The sequence below is a fragment of the Halichoerus grypus genome, chromosome 14 (genome assembly GCF_964656455.1).
Source record: "Halichoerus grypus chromosome 14, mHalGry1.hap1.1, whole genome shotgun sequence".
NCBI lineage: Eukaryota > Metazoa > Chordata > Mammalia > Carnivora > Phocidae > Halichoerus > Halichoerus grypus.
The window spans coordinates 49,574,481-49,590,460 of NC_135725.1; positions in this window are offsets into that span (position 1 = coordinate 49,574,481).

Consider the following 15,980-nt stretch of genomic DNA (forward strand, 5'->3'; position numbering starts at 1 on the left):
TGAAATAAAACATCCCCTGGACCTTCTAAAGAAACCCATTCTTCCATGTTGAGCAGTGGAAGTAAAGTTTTACTTCCCATGAGTGGTGACTGGAATGGTAGATGTCAGTCTTTACTACCAATTATTTGATCAGTTTGACCTATTAATAAATTAGTTCACTTTATGGTCTAATTTTAGGAACATTGGAACAGAAATGGAACCTTATGTTCTATTTTAATTTATGGGATTATAGTAATGTTAAGATTAGTTAAGACATTTTATAATTATTTAGAAATCAAAAAGAATTCTAGAACTAATAAAAGTCTTCTTTTTACCTCCCAGGCATGAGATAGCATTTTCAGAAAGAGAAGCCCAAGATGCTATGACTGTTAAGGGAGGCCATATTGTGACTCTCCTGGTGGTAAAGAAGCTGTTGTCATGTGACAGGTCTCCCATGGATAACCATTACCTCCTGTCAGTGAGAAATGTGAAGATTAAAAACAGTGTCACCAAACACTGACACCATCCTGTATTTTTTATTTAAGAGCTGCTGAAAGATTTCCCGCTGGCTGATCAAATATGTGAACAGCTGGCTCCTGACCATAATCTGTCACTTGCAGCATATTTCAGACTGCCCATTTAAGAGCAACATAACATCCCTGGGACCTTCAAGCTAGTCAAAGGGGCAAGAGAACTTATAAGGAAGCACAAAGCTAGTCTAACCCATAGGTAGTCCAAAGCCCATTAAATGGTTTGTGAGTATCAAGTATGATGGGTAAACCAGGGACTCAGAGATACTCAAAGTTGTTTTTTTTTTTTTTGCATAGATAATAAATCCTGGGATTGGGGTTTGGTCTTTGGGAGTCTAAATTCTTTTGGTTGATTAAAAGAGGATTATATGATAGCTTGTTACCACCTGAATAGCATAAGCAATGGTCTGGAATTTTTGAAATAAATGTCCTAGATATGCTTGCTTATTTATCTAACTGTCTAAGAACCTATCATCTCTTTAAGAGATTTATAAATAAAAAAAAAGAATGGTTGTTTTATTCTTTTCGTATGACCCACAATTAATCCTAGTCTCCTCTATCAATCAGTGATCAGAGTGCCAGTTTGGCTGATATCCCTGTACTAGAAAGTCTCATTTGAATTGATTGATCAGCTGGATAATTTAGATAAAATGCCGTCTGCTTTTATTCATCTTTCTGTTTAATAATGAGCTGTCTGGAATTTCTACTCCTCTGATATATGTTGTATTCTAACAAAAAGCAATCAACTGCAGAATTTGTTCAATTCTGTGCTCTTGGTTCTTTGATAACATCTAAGCTTCCTTGCTTATTTTTGTGCTGTTAAAATACTCTCTTTTGAATCAAGTACTGATATAAGCCTTTTTAAATGAAAATTTCCAAAATGTTGGGATTCCATTCTCAGCCAAAATAGGAGTGACCCTCTTTGGCAGCTCTCTCAAAGTCAACCTAGAAAATTGCCATCTACCTCCACCCAAAATGAGACTGGAAAGGTAGATAAGAGCTCATTTATGAAAGAACTTATTTTGGCAAGATAGAATGCTTGGATTCTGTCCTGTGTAACTGTGAGCCAGGTGAAGTTTTTAAGAAGGGACTGATACGATGCATTTCTGGTTGGAGTAAAAAGTAGTAATGATAAAACCAGAAAGCAGCTGTTTGAAGTAGCCAACTAAGGCTTCCTCAGTGATTGAAAATACCTATCTGCAATCCCATCCCCAAATTTGTTAGTAAAATATATTAACATTTTAACTATATGATACCCTTTCTTCCACCAATAAATGATATTTGAATACAGAACAGGAAAAATACTTGGGAACACAAAGCTTATTGAAGATCTATATTCATTAAACAAATAGTACCTCTTCTGTATTCCACTTTATTTCATGCATGTTTAAGTCAATCTCACTGATGGAAAAATATCTTCTGAAAAGCAGATGTTTAAAGACCCATATTATATGTATGATCATAATTTAGACCTTAAAGACCCATATTATATGTATGATCATAATTTAGAATGAAAATTTATGATACAATTAAAATACCTGAACATTTGAAAATATTAATATTGTTGTCTTTCCAACAAAGTTATAGGGTTTTTAAAGGCAAGCCTCTTATTTTATACTTTCTTTATTCTCTGTAATGCATAAGAATCATGTATGATACACAGAAGATAGTGATTATGTGGTGATTGACAAATTCTTCATTTGCAAATTTTTTGAGCATTAACTCTGGTTCTATGGGGGATTGAAAAAGGCATAATATAGCCACTGTTCGTTCTATAGGTGTTATACCTGAATCAAACCAAATAGAACTGAGAGACACAAATGTACTTTATGTCCACATAGCATAATAGTAACATCTGTCTTTCTTTTTCTGTCTCTCTAAGGAAAATATGAGGGCTGGGATGCCTGGGTGGCTCAGTGGGTTAAGCGTTTGCCTTCGGCTCAGGTCATAATCCCAGGGTCCTGGGATTGAGTCCCGCATTGGGCTCCCTGCTCAGCGGGGAGCCTGCTTCTCCCTCTCCCACTCCCCCTGCTTGTGTTCCCTCTCTCTCTGTTTCTGACAAACAAATAAAGAAAATATTAAAAAAAAAAAAGAAAATATGAGGGCTACTCACAATAGCCAAAAATCTTAAGAGAGATTGCTGTTAATCTAGAGAAATTGTATTTATGTCTTATGCAGTGCATTCTTAAATTTCATTAAAAAATACATCAATATGCCCACTTAATAGTTGAGGAAACATTTGCAGTAATATATTCACAAAAGCAGAATTGATAGGAGGATTAGATTCCCTTAAAAATAAACAGAACTGATTTTCATGTTAGTAGATTACCATTACTCCTTTCATGTATGCCAAATCAACTCAGTACACTGAAATATCTCAAAAGAACAGTTGAGAGAAGCTTCTAGGGGATCAGATGCAATTTTCCTAGAGCAGAAGATTTTTATTTGCCATCCGTCAGAGAAAAGCAAGAACTCTTTGGGCAATTGTTCTTTTTGCCGTTGATGCAGAGCTAGAATGCACTTTGTTAAATAAATCTTGGGGACATTTCAGATCCTCCTTCAAACTATGCTGGAATTTTTGCTCCCTTTTCTAACCATATTGGGTTGTGTAATGATAACTTTTAAATGAATCATTATAATACAGAGACATGTCCTACAAATTTGATAATGGTCACCATGAACAGCAGTATGCAATAAGGTTTCCTCAGCAGGGACATATTCTTTCTGGAAGGGAAATTTAATTATCTGGCTTGACTACTGTGTAATTCAAACGCTAGCTATTGCAGCTCTTCTATACTACACAATGGTGTTAGTGGCAAACAGAAAAGTGATGGTTACCACCCCATAGGCGAACTTAGAGAACTGAACTTACCAGTGCTTTGCTTTTACTCAATTTTTGAATTAATATCCAGCCTTTTAGGCATTCCTCTCTCATAAACCATGTATGATAGATTGAAACGGTGGGGATTTTAATTATGTGATGATCATATGCCACCTTCTTTTTCTTGCATTTCATCTTCTACTTTTTGTTAGAGGCAGGGAGTCAGAAAGGGAAAATACCATGGAGTCAAATAACAGCATAGAGGGAAAGACAGAAACACTACAAAAACTCCCTATCAATCCCCCTTAAGCAATTACAAAAGTAGTTTGAGTTTCCAAAAAGGAAAAATACTACAAAAATTTAAAGTGGTTGTTATTAACGTGTTGGTATTCTGAAGTGTATAATTAACCTGTTGAAAAGGTGGTAATTTGAGGCACCTGGGTGTCTCAGTGGTTAGACTTATGATTTTTTTTTTTTAAAGATTTTATTTATTTATTTGACAGAGAGAGAGAGAGAAGAGCAGGGGGAGAGGGAGAAACAGGCTCTCCGCAGAGCAGAGAGCCCAATTCAGGACTCGATCCCAGGACCCTGAGATCATGACCTGAGCCGAAGGCAGACGCTTAACTGACTGAGCTAGCCAGGTGCTCCAGCTTCTTCCTCGATCTCAGCTCACATCGTTATCTCAGGGTCATGAGACTGGGCTCTGCACTCAGCACAGAGTCTGCTTTTCCCTCTTCCTCTGTTCCTCCCTGCACTCACTCTCTTGCTCTCCCTAAATAAATAAATAAATAATCTTTAAAATAAAAACAAAAACCAGGTGGTAATTCCATGGGAGGAGATGATGAGGTGGAAAGGGGATTGTTGGGAAAAAGTGGTACTGATAGCATAGGGAGTGTCTGGTGGATTTGTCTTTGAGACAATCTGTTTACCTGAGCATCTTCGGTTGCTGAGAGCAGGAACAGATTGGAAAACTTGAGGTGAGATTGCCCAATCCACTAAAAATTAGTTAGCTTGATTTTCTGGAATCCTTAGTTGTTAAAGCAAAGGATATGCACGTCTGTTATTTTCTACATATGTAGTAGTGAGTAGTTAAAAAAAAACCCAACAAACCTAAAGTTTAAGGACTTGGATTCAAGACCCACTACTTGGATTTTGCTCTTTCCTAACTTCATGGCCTTAGTTTTGATATACATAAAAAGCAGAGATAGAAGAGTAGGTGCTACCTTGCTCTCTAAGTCATTATGTGAGATGTTGTATTGATTATAGGAGATACTAAATTTGAAAATAACTTATAACTTGTAAAGATCTAAGAAACATGTGATATTATTATTGTTAAAACTAAGGAAAGAATGGTGCCTCATGGGGAATTAAAGCCTCTTGACTCTCAATCCCTTTAGAAAGAATATATATTCTGTGATTTTTCGGTTGAGGGGGAGATAGTGCTAATTTATTTACCCTGGCATTTTCTTGTGCACAAATGTCACCCCTCTCCATCCAAAAAAATATGCTTGCTGGCATTTCTTATAAATCACTTCTTTCTTTAGCTGCTGAAGTGAGACCAAAGGACATGTGTATGTAAGACTATTTTTGATATTATAAGTGATATAGTCATTGTACTTTTCTGTGTAAAGGAGATGGCAAACGAAGAGGGTGTTTAACGTAACTGGCCCCCCATTCTGAGAAAGCTTTTCCCTGAGCCTTCTGATTGAGACAGTCTTCATGGTCAGCCTACAGTGCTAATTTGATCACACCCTTCCTTGCTTTGAATGTTTCATTGAAAGTCATCACCTTCAGAGAATAAAATCCGGTATTATTTGCACTGCACACAGCTCATAGCTGGAGTCCTTATCTACTAGACTCATCCCCTGCTTCTTACACCGGAGGCTTCATTAATATTTTTTTGTGGTTATCCAAGAAAATATTGCCATTTCATGTGCCTTTGCACATTCTGTTTCCTTTACCAAATGTATTCTTGCTGCTTTGCCTTCATGGGAAAATACATACTTATTCTTCAAGAGCAAGTTCAAGAGTCTTCTAGTCTATTAAGTGTTCTCTGCTTTTCCCAGGCAGAGAGGTTCCCTGCCTCCTCTCTGCCAGGATGTACCTTGTACAATTCTGGTCAAAGAAGAATTTCCTAAGTCGAAGAATGAAACTAAGAGCAGGTGTTTTACTCCAATTAAAAAGAGAAAGAACAGGGCGCCTGGGTGGCTCAGTTGGTTAAGCGACTGCCTTCGGCTCAGGTCATGATCCTGGAGACCCGGGATCGAGTCCCGCATCGGGCTCCCTGCTCGGCAGGGAGTCTGCTTCTCCCTCTGACCCTCCCCCCTCTCATGCTCTCTCTCTCAAATAAATAAATAAAATTTAAAAAAAAAAAAGAGAAAGAACAGAGATTCACACTGTGAGATCAAAACAGAAAGCAAGGAACTCCCACCTCTCACTTCTTGGAAAGGGGGCAGAGTACAGTTTCCCACCACTCCATGCTAATGTTGGACCGAACGTTGTTCAGGCAAGACAGAGACAGCTCTTCTATTAGCACATTCCTACAGATGCAACCACAAAAGCAAGGATAAAGATGTGTCATGCTGTGTTAAGTTGCTCCAGGAAGAGGGCCCAGAGGACTCTTTCCTCTCTGAAGCTGATTATAATTGTTGCTCTTACTGGAAGGAGAGAGGGATTTCAGAGATGGGCTACTCACATTTGTAGGTAATCCAGGGGTCCTCGTACATCATCAAAAATATTCTCTTATGAATCAGACATAACGTTTGTGCCTAAATTCAGATTATTTATTCTAATTAAATAATGTTATTTTATTTATTTTTTTAGAGAGGGAGAGGGAGGCCAGGAAAGAGGGAGAATCCTAAGCAGGCTCCATGCCCAGCATGGAGCATGATGTGGGGCTCTATCTCATGACCCTGAGATCATGACCTGAGCTGAAATCAAGAGTTGGACACTTAATCTGAGGCACCCAGGTGCTCCACTAATTAAATAATATTTTGATAATGTAGAACCTCAGTAGGCTCTGATTACTCTGGATTAGGAGATCATTTTGTGACCAGTGGAGACCACCACTTATAGTAGCATTTTCTAGGAGGTCCTGGATCTTGCAGGGAAGTTTCCCCTTTGCAGAGGAACTGCAGATATCTTTATCTCCAGTTGGACTGTGTATATCCTTTAATTTAGTTCCTGAAATGCATTCCTGTAATGCCAGCCCTGATGATGATGCTAATTTTCTGAAAAAGGATGTTTCATTTCATTCAAGAATTGGGTTTCTTTCAAATCACAGAGAACTATGGAATACTTCTGGGAAATAATTTCAATACACCTAAAGCTTTGCCCTGTACTGTTGTGAAGAAAGCCAGGTGTGATCAGAGTTAAGTATTCTGCAATCCGGTGAAGTCACCTCAAAACCGAAACACTCTGAGAGAACGCACAATCTTCTTCTGACCTCTCAGCTTTTATACTTTCTCTTGGCAACAAAGAGTTTTACTGAGAATGAATATATAGTTACATGCCTCCTGAGTTTCTGTGGTAAAAGTGGAGAACTAAATGTATCCAATTGTTTAAAATAATGATGGATTTCTACATTAAGCAATGACAAGCCCCAAATGGTTTTATTTTCATGTGAATTATTCAGGTTAAATCTCCCAATTTCACCTCCTTGAGAAGGTACAATGGAGAAAGCCCTCCCATAATTTAACCTTGAGAGCCGAGAGCAACTTGAGAAATCTGCCGTCTGCAATCAGTTACCTGGTTGGACCTCTCTGATGCACACAATATAGCTGTCTGCCACTGCTTAACATGCTGTATATGGATGTGCACAAAGGATTCCTCTAAAAAAAAAAGGGATTCCTCTAAGCCACCTAAAACTCTGGTTAACCCAGTAGTAGACACTTAAGGCCACCCATGGTGGCAAGGGAGTGAAACAATTTCTATAGTCCTATTTTTGGAAGGTCAGAAAAACGATTCTTCTATCCTAGATGGAAATTAAGTTGGGTCTATTCTGCTTTGTGGATTCCCTTTTGTGTTTCCATTGGTGTTTCTCATGACTGTCTTGGGGCCTCTTGTTATCTGTAAACATACTTTTGGAGTAAACTCACCCATTTTCATGATTTTACCCAGTGAAGATGTCAGCAGCCCAGATGTCTCCCTTGGATCAGACTCTTTTTTTTTTTTTTTCTTTTTTTTATTTATCTGAGAGAGAGAATGGGAGACAGAGAGCATGAGAGGGGGAGGATCAGAGGGAGAAGCAGACTCCCCACTGAGCAGGGAGTCCGATGCGGGACTCGATCCCGGGACTCCAGGATCATGACCCGAGCCGAAGGCAGTTGCTTAACCAACTGAGCCACCCAGGCGCCCCTTGGATCAGACTCTTAATATCTATTCTTTTGACATCTCCACTTGGGCATACTACAGGAACCCCATTCTCATTGTGTCCAAAAGTGAACTTACCATGTTTCCCCAATCCTCTTCCAGTGAGCTCTCTCCGCTGGGTTTCCTCCATCAGGGAATGGGGCCAGCTGTTGGCCTAGCCAGTCATCAAGAAGAGGCATCCTCTTTCTACATGCTCTACACCATTATCAACTCTTGCCAGCCTATCTCTTACTTCTCTTGAACCAGTCATTCTTTCCTATCTCTTTTGCCCCACTTTGTTCAGGTCACTACTGTGCAGAAGATGCTCAATGAGTAAATGAATCCAAATGCATTTACATTGGTAGAGGCTTCAAGCTTGATTATTTGTAGGTATCAGGTTTTCTGCCCCACCCCCACCCCCAAACCCTGATATTGCTTCCAGGACCTAATTTATGTGTCTTTCTATTTCAGTGTTACTTAGTCCATGATTTGGGGATTTATTGGGAAAATAAATGGCTCTTTTAACTGAATTCTGTGTTTTTTTTGTGAGGCCTTTAAGAAAGCCAGTCATGTGAACAATACTATTACCTCTAATCTATTTTTATTTTAATGGTAAATATGGACACTTAGATTCATCCTTTCTTTTCTTTTTTAAGATTAATACTGTTAACAGAATATTTTTTAGCAAAGGAGTATGGAAAATATTGGTTTTCCAGTTTAATATGGTAGTAAACCATTCCCTATCCTAAGACTTTAGATTAAGTAATTCTCTTTTCTGTTAATAAGTACTATCTGGTCTTTAAATGGACTGTCAACTGTCAAACCCTCAGATGGTAGAAAAGAGCTCATTTTATTAGCCTAGCTATATGCCTACTACTTATGTAGGTGTAGAATACAATGATTGTGTGCTGTGTCTGTGTTGACATCAGGTTGACGTTTCTATCAAAAGCAAGAAAAGATTTTTTTCTTCCATTGAACTATGTGGGGAATGGAGAGTAAAAGGTTTCTTGCCTTTTGGCTTCCAATTTACAAATTGAGACCTTTTCATTCAAGGGAAAGGAAAATGATCAGTATTAATGGAAACACATGCAGGACAGGTTAAGTGCAGGATAAGTTCTAAAGCAAGACCTTTATCAACCCACATGTCTAATAGTCTTAAAGTGATGACATTGTTCGGAAAGAACATTAAGTCCTAAATTGTCCTTCACAATGTGCTAATCTACCTGCATGTCCTATACCCAAGTATGCCTAATTTTCAAAATAGCAGATTTTCATGAACTGATAAATGGAGTATATAAATCTATTTTCTCTGATTTTACATTCAAAAAAGCAAAATTTATTAAAGTATGTCACTAAGTATTTGTCACTAAAAACAACTTTCTTTCATGAAATGTAGAGGTGGATTTAGAGTATTTCGTAGAAATTTGAAAATTTTAGTGTCAATTATCCATATTTTCTTTCTACATTTCTTCTTGCAGTGTTTATTGGTATAATTTCAAACTCCTTTGGGCTATATTCATGTTTTTTGATTACCTAAATTTGTTAAATACTCCCTTTTCCATCTTTCATATCTTTAGTAATTCCTCACTATTTCTTTCCTGTTCAATTAGTTAGAGACTTTATTTGTAATCTGTCAGCAAATTCAATCTTTAAATTCAGTTATTTTGTTAGACAGATATCTGTCTTTTTAATCGTTAGCACAGTTTTAGCACTTACATAAAATTTATATATATATTTATAAATATGCATTCATGTATAGATAAATTATATATATTTGTATTATTATAGAGTAATGCAATATACCATTATTATTTATAAATGTTTATTATATGCATATTTACTTATATTCATAGAAAGAGTAGATATTAAAAGGGGAATATAGTATGTAGAGTTTTCCAAATTTATTTAGTCACAAGCCTGTCCTAGTCTGTTTTTTCAATAGAGCATCTCACAGGAATGGTGTTCTGTGGATTATGTTTTGGAAAATGTCATTTATTCATTCATTCTACCAATAAATATATGTCAGTCATTAGGAATACAACAGAAATTAAAACAGTAGGAAAAAGAATCCTTACCCTCATGAAAGTTACATTTTTGTGGAGGAGGTAGTCAATAAACATAATAATAAAGAAAATTGTGAAGTAAATTAGAAGGTGACAGGAGCCGTGGTGTGAAATAAACCAGGGAGGAGACACAGAGTACCTGGAATAGGGCTAGAGTTTGAAATAGGTGGTCTTGCAAAGATTCCTGGAAAGAGTGATATTTGAACAGAGATTTGAAGGAAGTAATGGAGAAAACTATGCTGATAATTGAGGGCTGGGAAATGTTTCCAGCAGGACAAAGAGCAAGTGGAAAGGCCCTGAGGTTGCAGAGTTTTAAAGATTCGTTAAGAGGCCAGATGGCTAAAGCATATTAGGGGAGGAGTAAATTGCAGAGCTGAAGATTAAGAGATAATGAAGTCAAATTATGTAGATGATTTTAAGCTTCTGGCTATTAGAGGTTTTGGGACATGGAAGTAATACATTATCTGACATATTTAATATGGATAACTCTGGCTGCTGAATAGAGAATAGATTGTAGTGGGATGGATAGAAGAAAGGAAACTTCTTAAAAATCTTTTAAAGTAATTCAGGCATGAGTTGTTGGTGACTGGGGTCAGAGGAGTAACTAATGATCAACTAGTGAGAGAAGGTCAGATTATATGTATATTTTGATAATAGAGAAAACAGCATTTGCTGAAGGATTGGACATAGGACAGGGAGAGGAGAGGAGAAAAAAGGAAGGGGGGGAGGGATATTGGAGGGTGGGAGGGAAGGATTAGGGAGGGGGAAGGGAGGGAAGAGAGAAATATGCCTGAACAACTAGAAGAATGGAGCTGCCTTTAATGGAGATGAGGATGACTGTGAGGAGAACAAGTTTAGGTGGCCGTGAGCAGAGAAGATGGGATTTGGGTATATTATGTCTGAAATGTGTATTCCACATCCAAGTGAAGATGTTGACTAGGTAGTTGGATATACCAATCTTGACTTGAGGGGTGAGGTTTCATCTGGAAATAAAATTTCTCCATTCTAAATCACTGTTAAACTTTGTGTCATTTTACACTCTGGCAGTGCAGAATGAATTCTTTGGTGAGATGCCTTTGGGAACTTTACTCACATATCTGCTGCCTTGCACACCATACTGGATAATCGTGGGCTGTATGACATTGAACAATTGGTGGACTGAGACAGATATTTACAATAGAAATCAGAAAACACAATTATGAAGATGTTCTAAATGGAATTTGATAGAGGCAATATAGCTTAGCGAATGGAGGGATGTTGATTCAAATCCCAAATCCTCCACTAACTAGCAGTATGAACCTCAATTTTCTCATCCAAAATCATAAGCCATATTATCCTACTTATAGGATTATTGTGAGTATTAAATTTTACATGTGCATCTGAGCATACTGTTCAACACAAATAGGCACTCCATAAATATAAATAATTACACAAATTTTGACGTGTTTTAAAAGGACAAAAAACTAATAATAGTAATGCTATTAATGTTATGTAATAGCATATGCTGGCAATTGTGATGAATAATGGTGTAAAAATACATCCAGGTGCTTCCATTTTGTAACTGGTTACAGGTGAGAATGTGTTGATAAAGATGGAATGATGGTTGATGGCAAATTTCTAAATTATTGTCAGTATAGCAATTTTTTCTTTTTCCTTTTATTACACATTTACTTATTTATTTAAACTAAGTTATTTTTAAATAGGTAATATGTAACATAAAATAAATATAATAAGTATAGGAAGATATAATGAAGATTAATCAGTCACATTTACCTAAGCCCTCCCACTACCCTCCTTTTTTTTTAAGGCAGCCATTGTTGCCAGTATAATCCGTACTCATTTATCAAATATTTGTAAGCATATCTGATAAATTCCTGGAAATGTAATTGCTATACATAAGAGTATATGTGCCTTTAAAAATTGTCAATAGATATTGTCAAATGATGTTCCCTGGATGTTACCCCAATTCACAGTTCTAACATCAGTGTATGAAGTTGCCTCTTTCCCTATAAGCTCACCAAGAACAAAATTTTTAACCTGATTTTTCTATACTGTCAGATGAAGCTAATTATTTTATTTTTAATACTATTTATATTTTATTAATATTTTTACAGTAAAACAACCTTGACTGTTTCAAATCAATGGCAACATATCAGGGAACTCTGAAGTACCAAAACTGCTCTTTTGAAATGAAGGCTAATTATTTGCAGTTATAAAAAGGTCACTGCAACAGTTGCTGGTAAGCAACAGGTAAATTTATACAGTTGTTTCTCTCAGATATGTCTTTTTTTCCCCTGTTGTTTGCTGGGCATATTTGCAAATGCCAAATTATTCTTCGTCTTTATCATTTCACTAGGAACATTTTAAGATGTCATTTCATAGAATATATATAAAGAGGAAAGATACATTTCTCACTAAACAGTAATAATGAGCACAAGTTGATGATTCACGTTCATTTAAATAAATATTCGATAGATTTTGGTGACAAATGTGTTTCCTTCGAAATCAAATATCTAAAAACATTTTGAACTGAACAAAAAGAGATGGAAGACCATATGAAAGAAGAGAGGGGCCAGATTTAATAAATGACATTCAGCATAAATGTTGCACAAAAGTTATTTCATTGTTTTGGGTCATTCGTGGCTTCTCAATGTCAGGTCAGAGGGGTTTGTTTCTGTTAGGTAGAGATTCCTGGAATCCCTCAAATTTTACCTCTGTGATATGGCTGTACTAGTGAGCAGTTTGATTGGGGAGCAAAATTTTAGGCATAGAGGGAATGCCATTTCTATGAAAATTTAAAAATATCCCTATGCTTCAATTACTATTAATGGGAGTAGAGGAAGGTAGTCTGGAGAGGAACAAATTCTCTAGTTTAAGCAGATGCTTCCTTAAAAACTCTTAGTAATATCCACAGTACTGTAAGGCCTTGTACATACTAGGTTGTCAATAAATATCTGTTTAATAAATTAAAGAATTAAATAAAAGAGAATTTCATAATTTTCTTTTTTTTTATAAAGATTTTATTTATTCATTTGAGAGAGAGAGAGAGCACAAGCAGGGGGAGAGGTAGAGGGAGAGGGAGAGGTAGAGGGAGAGGGAGAAGCAGACCTCCCAGTGAGCCAGGAGCCTGACGCCGGAGTCTGTCCCAGGACCTGGAGATCATGACCCGAGCCAAAGGCAAATGTTCAACCCTCTGAGCCACCCAGGTGCCCTGAGAATTTCATAATTTTCATTAGTGTTTTCACTTATAGTATAAAGGGGAAATAGTGTTTCACTGAATAAGTCAGGGCTTTGTAACAAAGATTTTCTTCAAAGAGGACAAGAAAATTTTCATTTGTTTTGCCAGATCTCTTCAGTGTTTTTGCTATTATTGGTTGCCAAACTGACATCTTGAATATTAAACCATTTAGTCACTAACTCCCGCTTTAAACCCATATCATTAATGCCTGAAGCAGCTGCATTATTGAATGGATTTCACTCAAAGCTGACTTGAAGCTAGTATATATATTACTCATATCAGTGCATTCTTAAATTTCCCAAATATTTTCTTTCATGGACTTTGACTATTTTAACCTAGCTCACCTCTATAGAAAACTGGGAATATGTAAAAATAAATTTTGAGCAACTAAGCCAGATAACTATGATTATAAACTTATTAATAATTAAAAATGGCATATGGCAAACATGAAATAAATCTTTTCATATGAAGTCCAAATTCTCTATGCTTCCAAAATTCCAATCTGTTGATGCTCTTCGACTCAACCATGTATTTGAAAGGGCAGGACTATTTCATGGGTCAGCTTGAATCTCAGCTGGTATGATTATCTATCTTTCAAGAACTTCTATCTCATATATTCTATGATAGAGGTTCCAAAACCAAAATGATAGCCCAAAGATGAGAGTCTGACAAACTGCTCTGGTTGGTCAAGAAATTAGAAAAAAAAAAAAACAGAAACAATATAATGTGGTCTTCATAAAGTGAAATTTAGTCCATTTTTATAAAAAAATTGAGTTGTCATCTCATTTTTGATGTTTAAATATCCATTATAAAAGGGAATAATGATCATAATACATAATAGTAATCATTGTATATCAGCCAAAAAAAAAATAGTTTATTACTCGACATGTGTCCCCAAACATTTTTTTCCTTAGCTGGTTAGAGAGCAAATTCTAATCTCTTTAAAGATTTTTTTAAAAAAGATTTTATTTATTCACTTGACTGACAGCACAAGCAGGGGGAGTGGCAGGCAGAGGGAGAAAGAGAAGCAGGCTCCCTGCTAAGCAGGGAGCCTTATGTGGGGGCTCCATCCCAGGGCCCTGGGATCATGACCTGAGCTGAAGGCAGACGCTTAACAGACTGAGCCACCCAGGCACCCCTCTTTAAAGATTTTTATTTATTTATTTGATTTTAAATAATCTCTACACCCAACATGGGGCTCGAACTCACAACCCAGAGATCAAGAGTTGCATGATCGACTGAGCCAGCCAGGTGTCCCTCTAGTCTCTCTTAGAGTTGTATTTCCCATTTAACTAGCTAATGACCATCCCTCCCTATAATATTCTATTAGAATCATGCTATATTTATATTTCTTTATTACTTGAATTGTATTAAATACATTCCCTTAATGAACATATATTGAGCTCGCTTTCTTTTTATCTCTCTCTCTCTATACATATGTATGTATGTGCATGTATATTATATATGTATATACACATATGTGTGTATATACATATATACTCATATATCTACACACACATGCACTAACACACTCTATGTATATAAATAGCATTCATTAGTGTAACGTGTAATGACTGGGTATTTGATTACTACTGCCTAGCACTGCATCTGATTTGACACATTTTCTTGATTTGAGCTTTCCACTGTCACCTTTTAAATTCTCTTTATTTTCTGCTATCTTGTTCAAATAAAACTGATTGTTTTATAAACATATAGTTGAAGTGTACTTAGAAAGCTAAGAAACAAAAGTCACCATCAGAATCCCAACAGTTTGTTTTATACTCACTGAGAAATAAAAACAAAAGCCAAAGAATAAAAGGTACCAAAATTAGAAGTATATCTTAACCGAACCCTGCAAAAGTGCTATAGAGTTTGAGTTATTTTTCTTAAGAAGAATGAAGCCTACACATCATTGAGCTCCAGATTTTGGGGAGAAGTTCTAGCCCACTGCTTTTCGGCACTTGAATTGGCTTAAAGGGAATTGTCTGTCGTGCTTGATGGTTTGGCAGATTCTGGAAGCTGCTGGATGTTCTAGGCTCAATGGAGTAGAACACCATAGGCTAAAACTGATTCATGATCCACTTAGTGGTGAAAGAAAAAGTTTTACCTGGGGGAATTATCTTTTCCTCTAACACTATGTCCTGGGTTGTGGCTCAGAGTAATTTCAAAACATTCCGAAGTGGAAACATTTTTCCCACGCTTCCAGTATAGTGGTTGATGCCTTTGGGTGAAAAGTTAGTATGGTAGATAAACTGTTATGTTTTTGGCTTATCTTCACAGCTTATTTCTGTTGTTGTTGTTGTGTAGTACTCTTATTTAAAATATTCTGAAACAAGATTGATAAGTCTAGAAAAATCTGTCCCCTTTTCCAAGTCATAAATTAAAAGTGAATTCCAGAAGTTTGCAAAAGTGACTTTGACTTTTGTAGAATAGTTTGCAAAATGCCTTCAGGTACACAATCTTTTTTTTTTTTTTTTAAGATTTTATTTATTTATTTGAGAGAGGGAGACAGTGAGAGAGAGAAAGAGAGAGCATGAGCGCACAAGCAGGGGGCAGGGCCGGAGGGAGAGGGAGAAGCCGACTCCCCGCTGAGGAGGGAGCCGGATGCGGGGCTCCATCCTGGGACCCTGAGATCATTACATGAGCTGAAGGCCGACACTTAACTGATTGAGCCACCCAGGTGCCCCAAGGTACACAGTCTTATTTGATAGACAGGGCTCCCATGAAAGAGACCCAAGAAGTGACTTGTCTACATTGGCTCAGCTCTTAAGTGTTCCAAGATGTGCTCTCTGACTCCGAGTTTTCTGAGGACACACTGTTTCTGATGTTCTATATTATTTCTTTCATCTAAAATATTTTTCTGCCCCTGTATATTTTAACTGCCCATCTTGACTTGATGATCCAGTGGAAAAATTATAAGGAAATCAAACATCCTTAATTATTTGATACACATGTTAGAAACTTTCTCATATATTCATTTCCTTGGATATTCATTATCT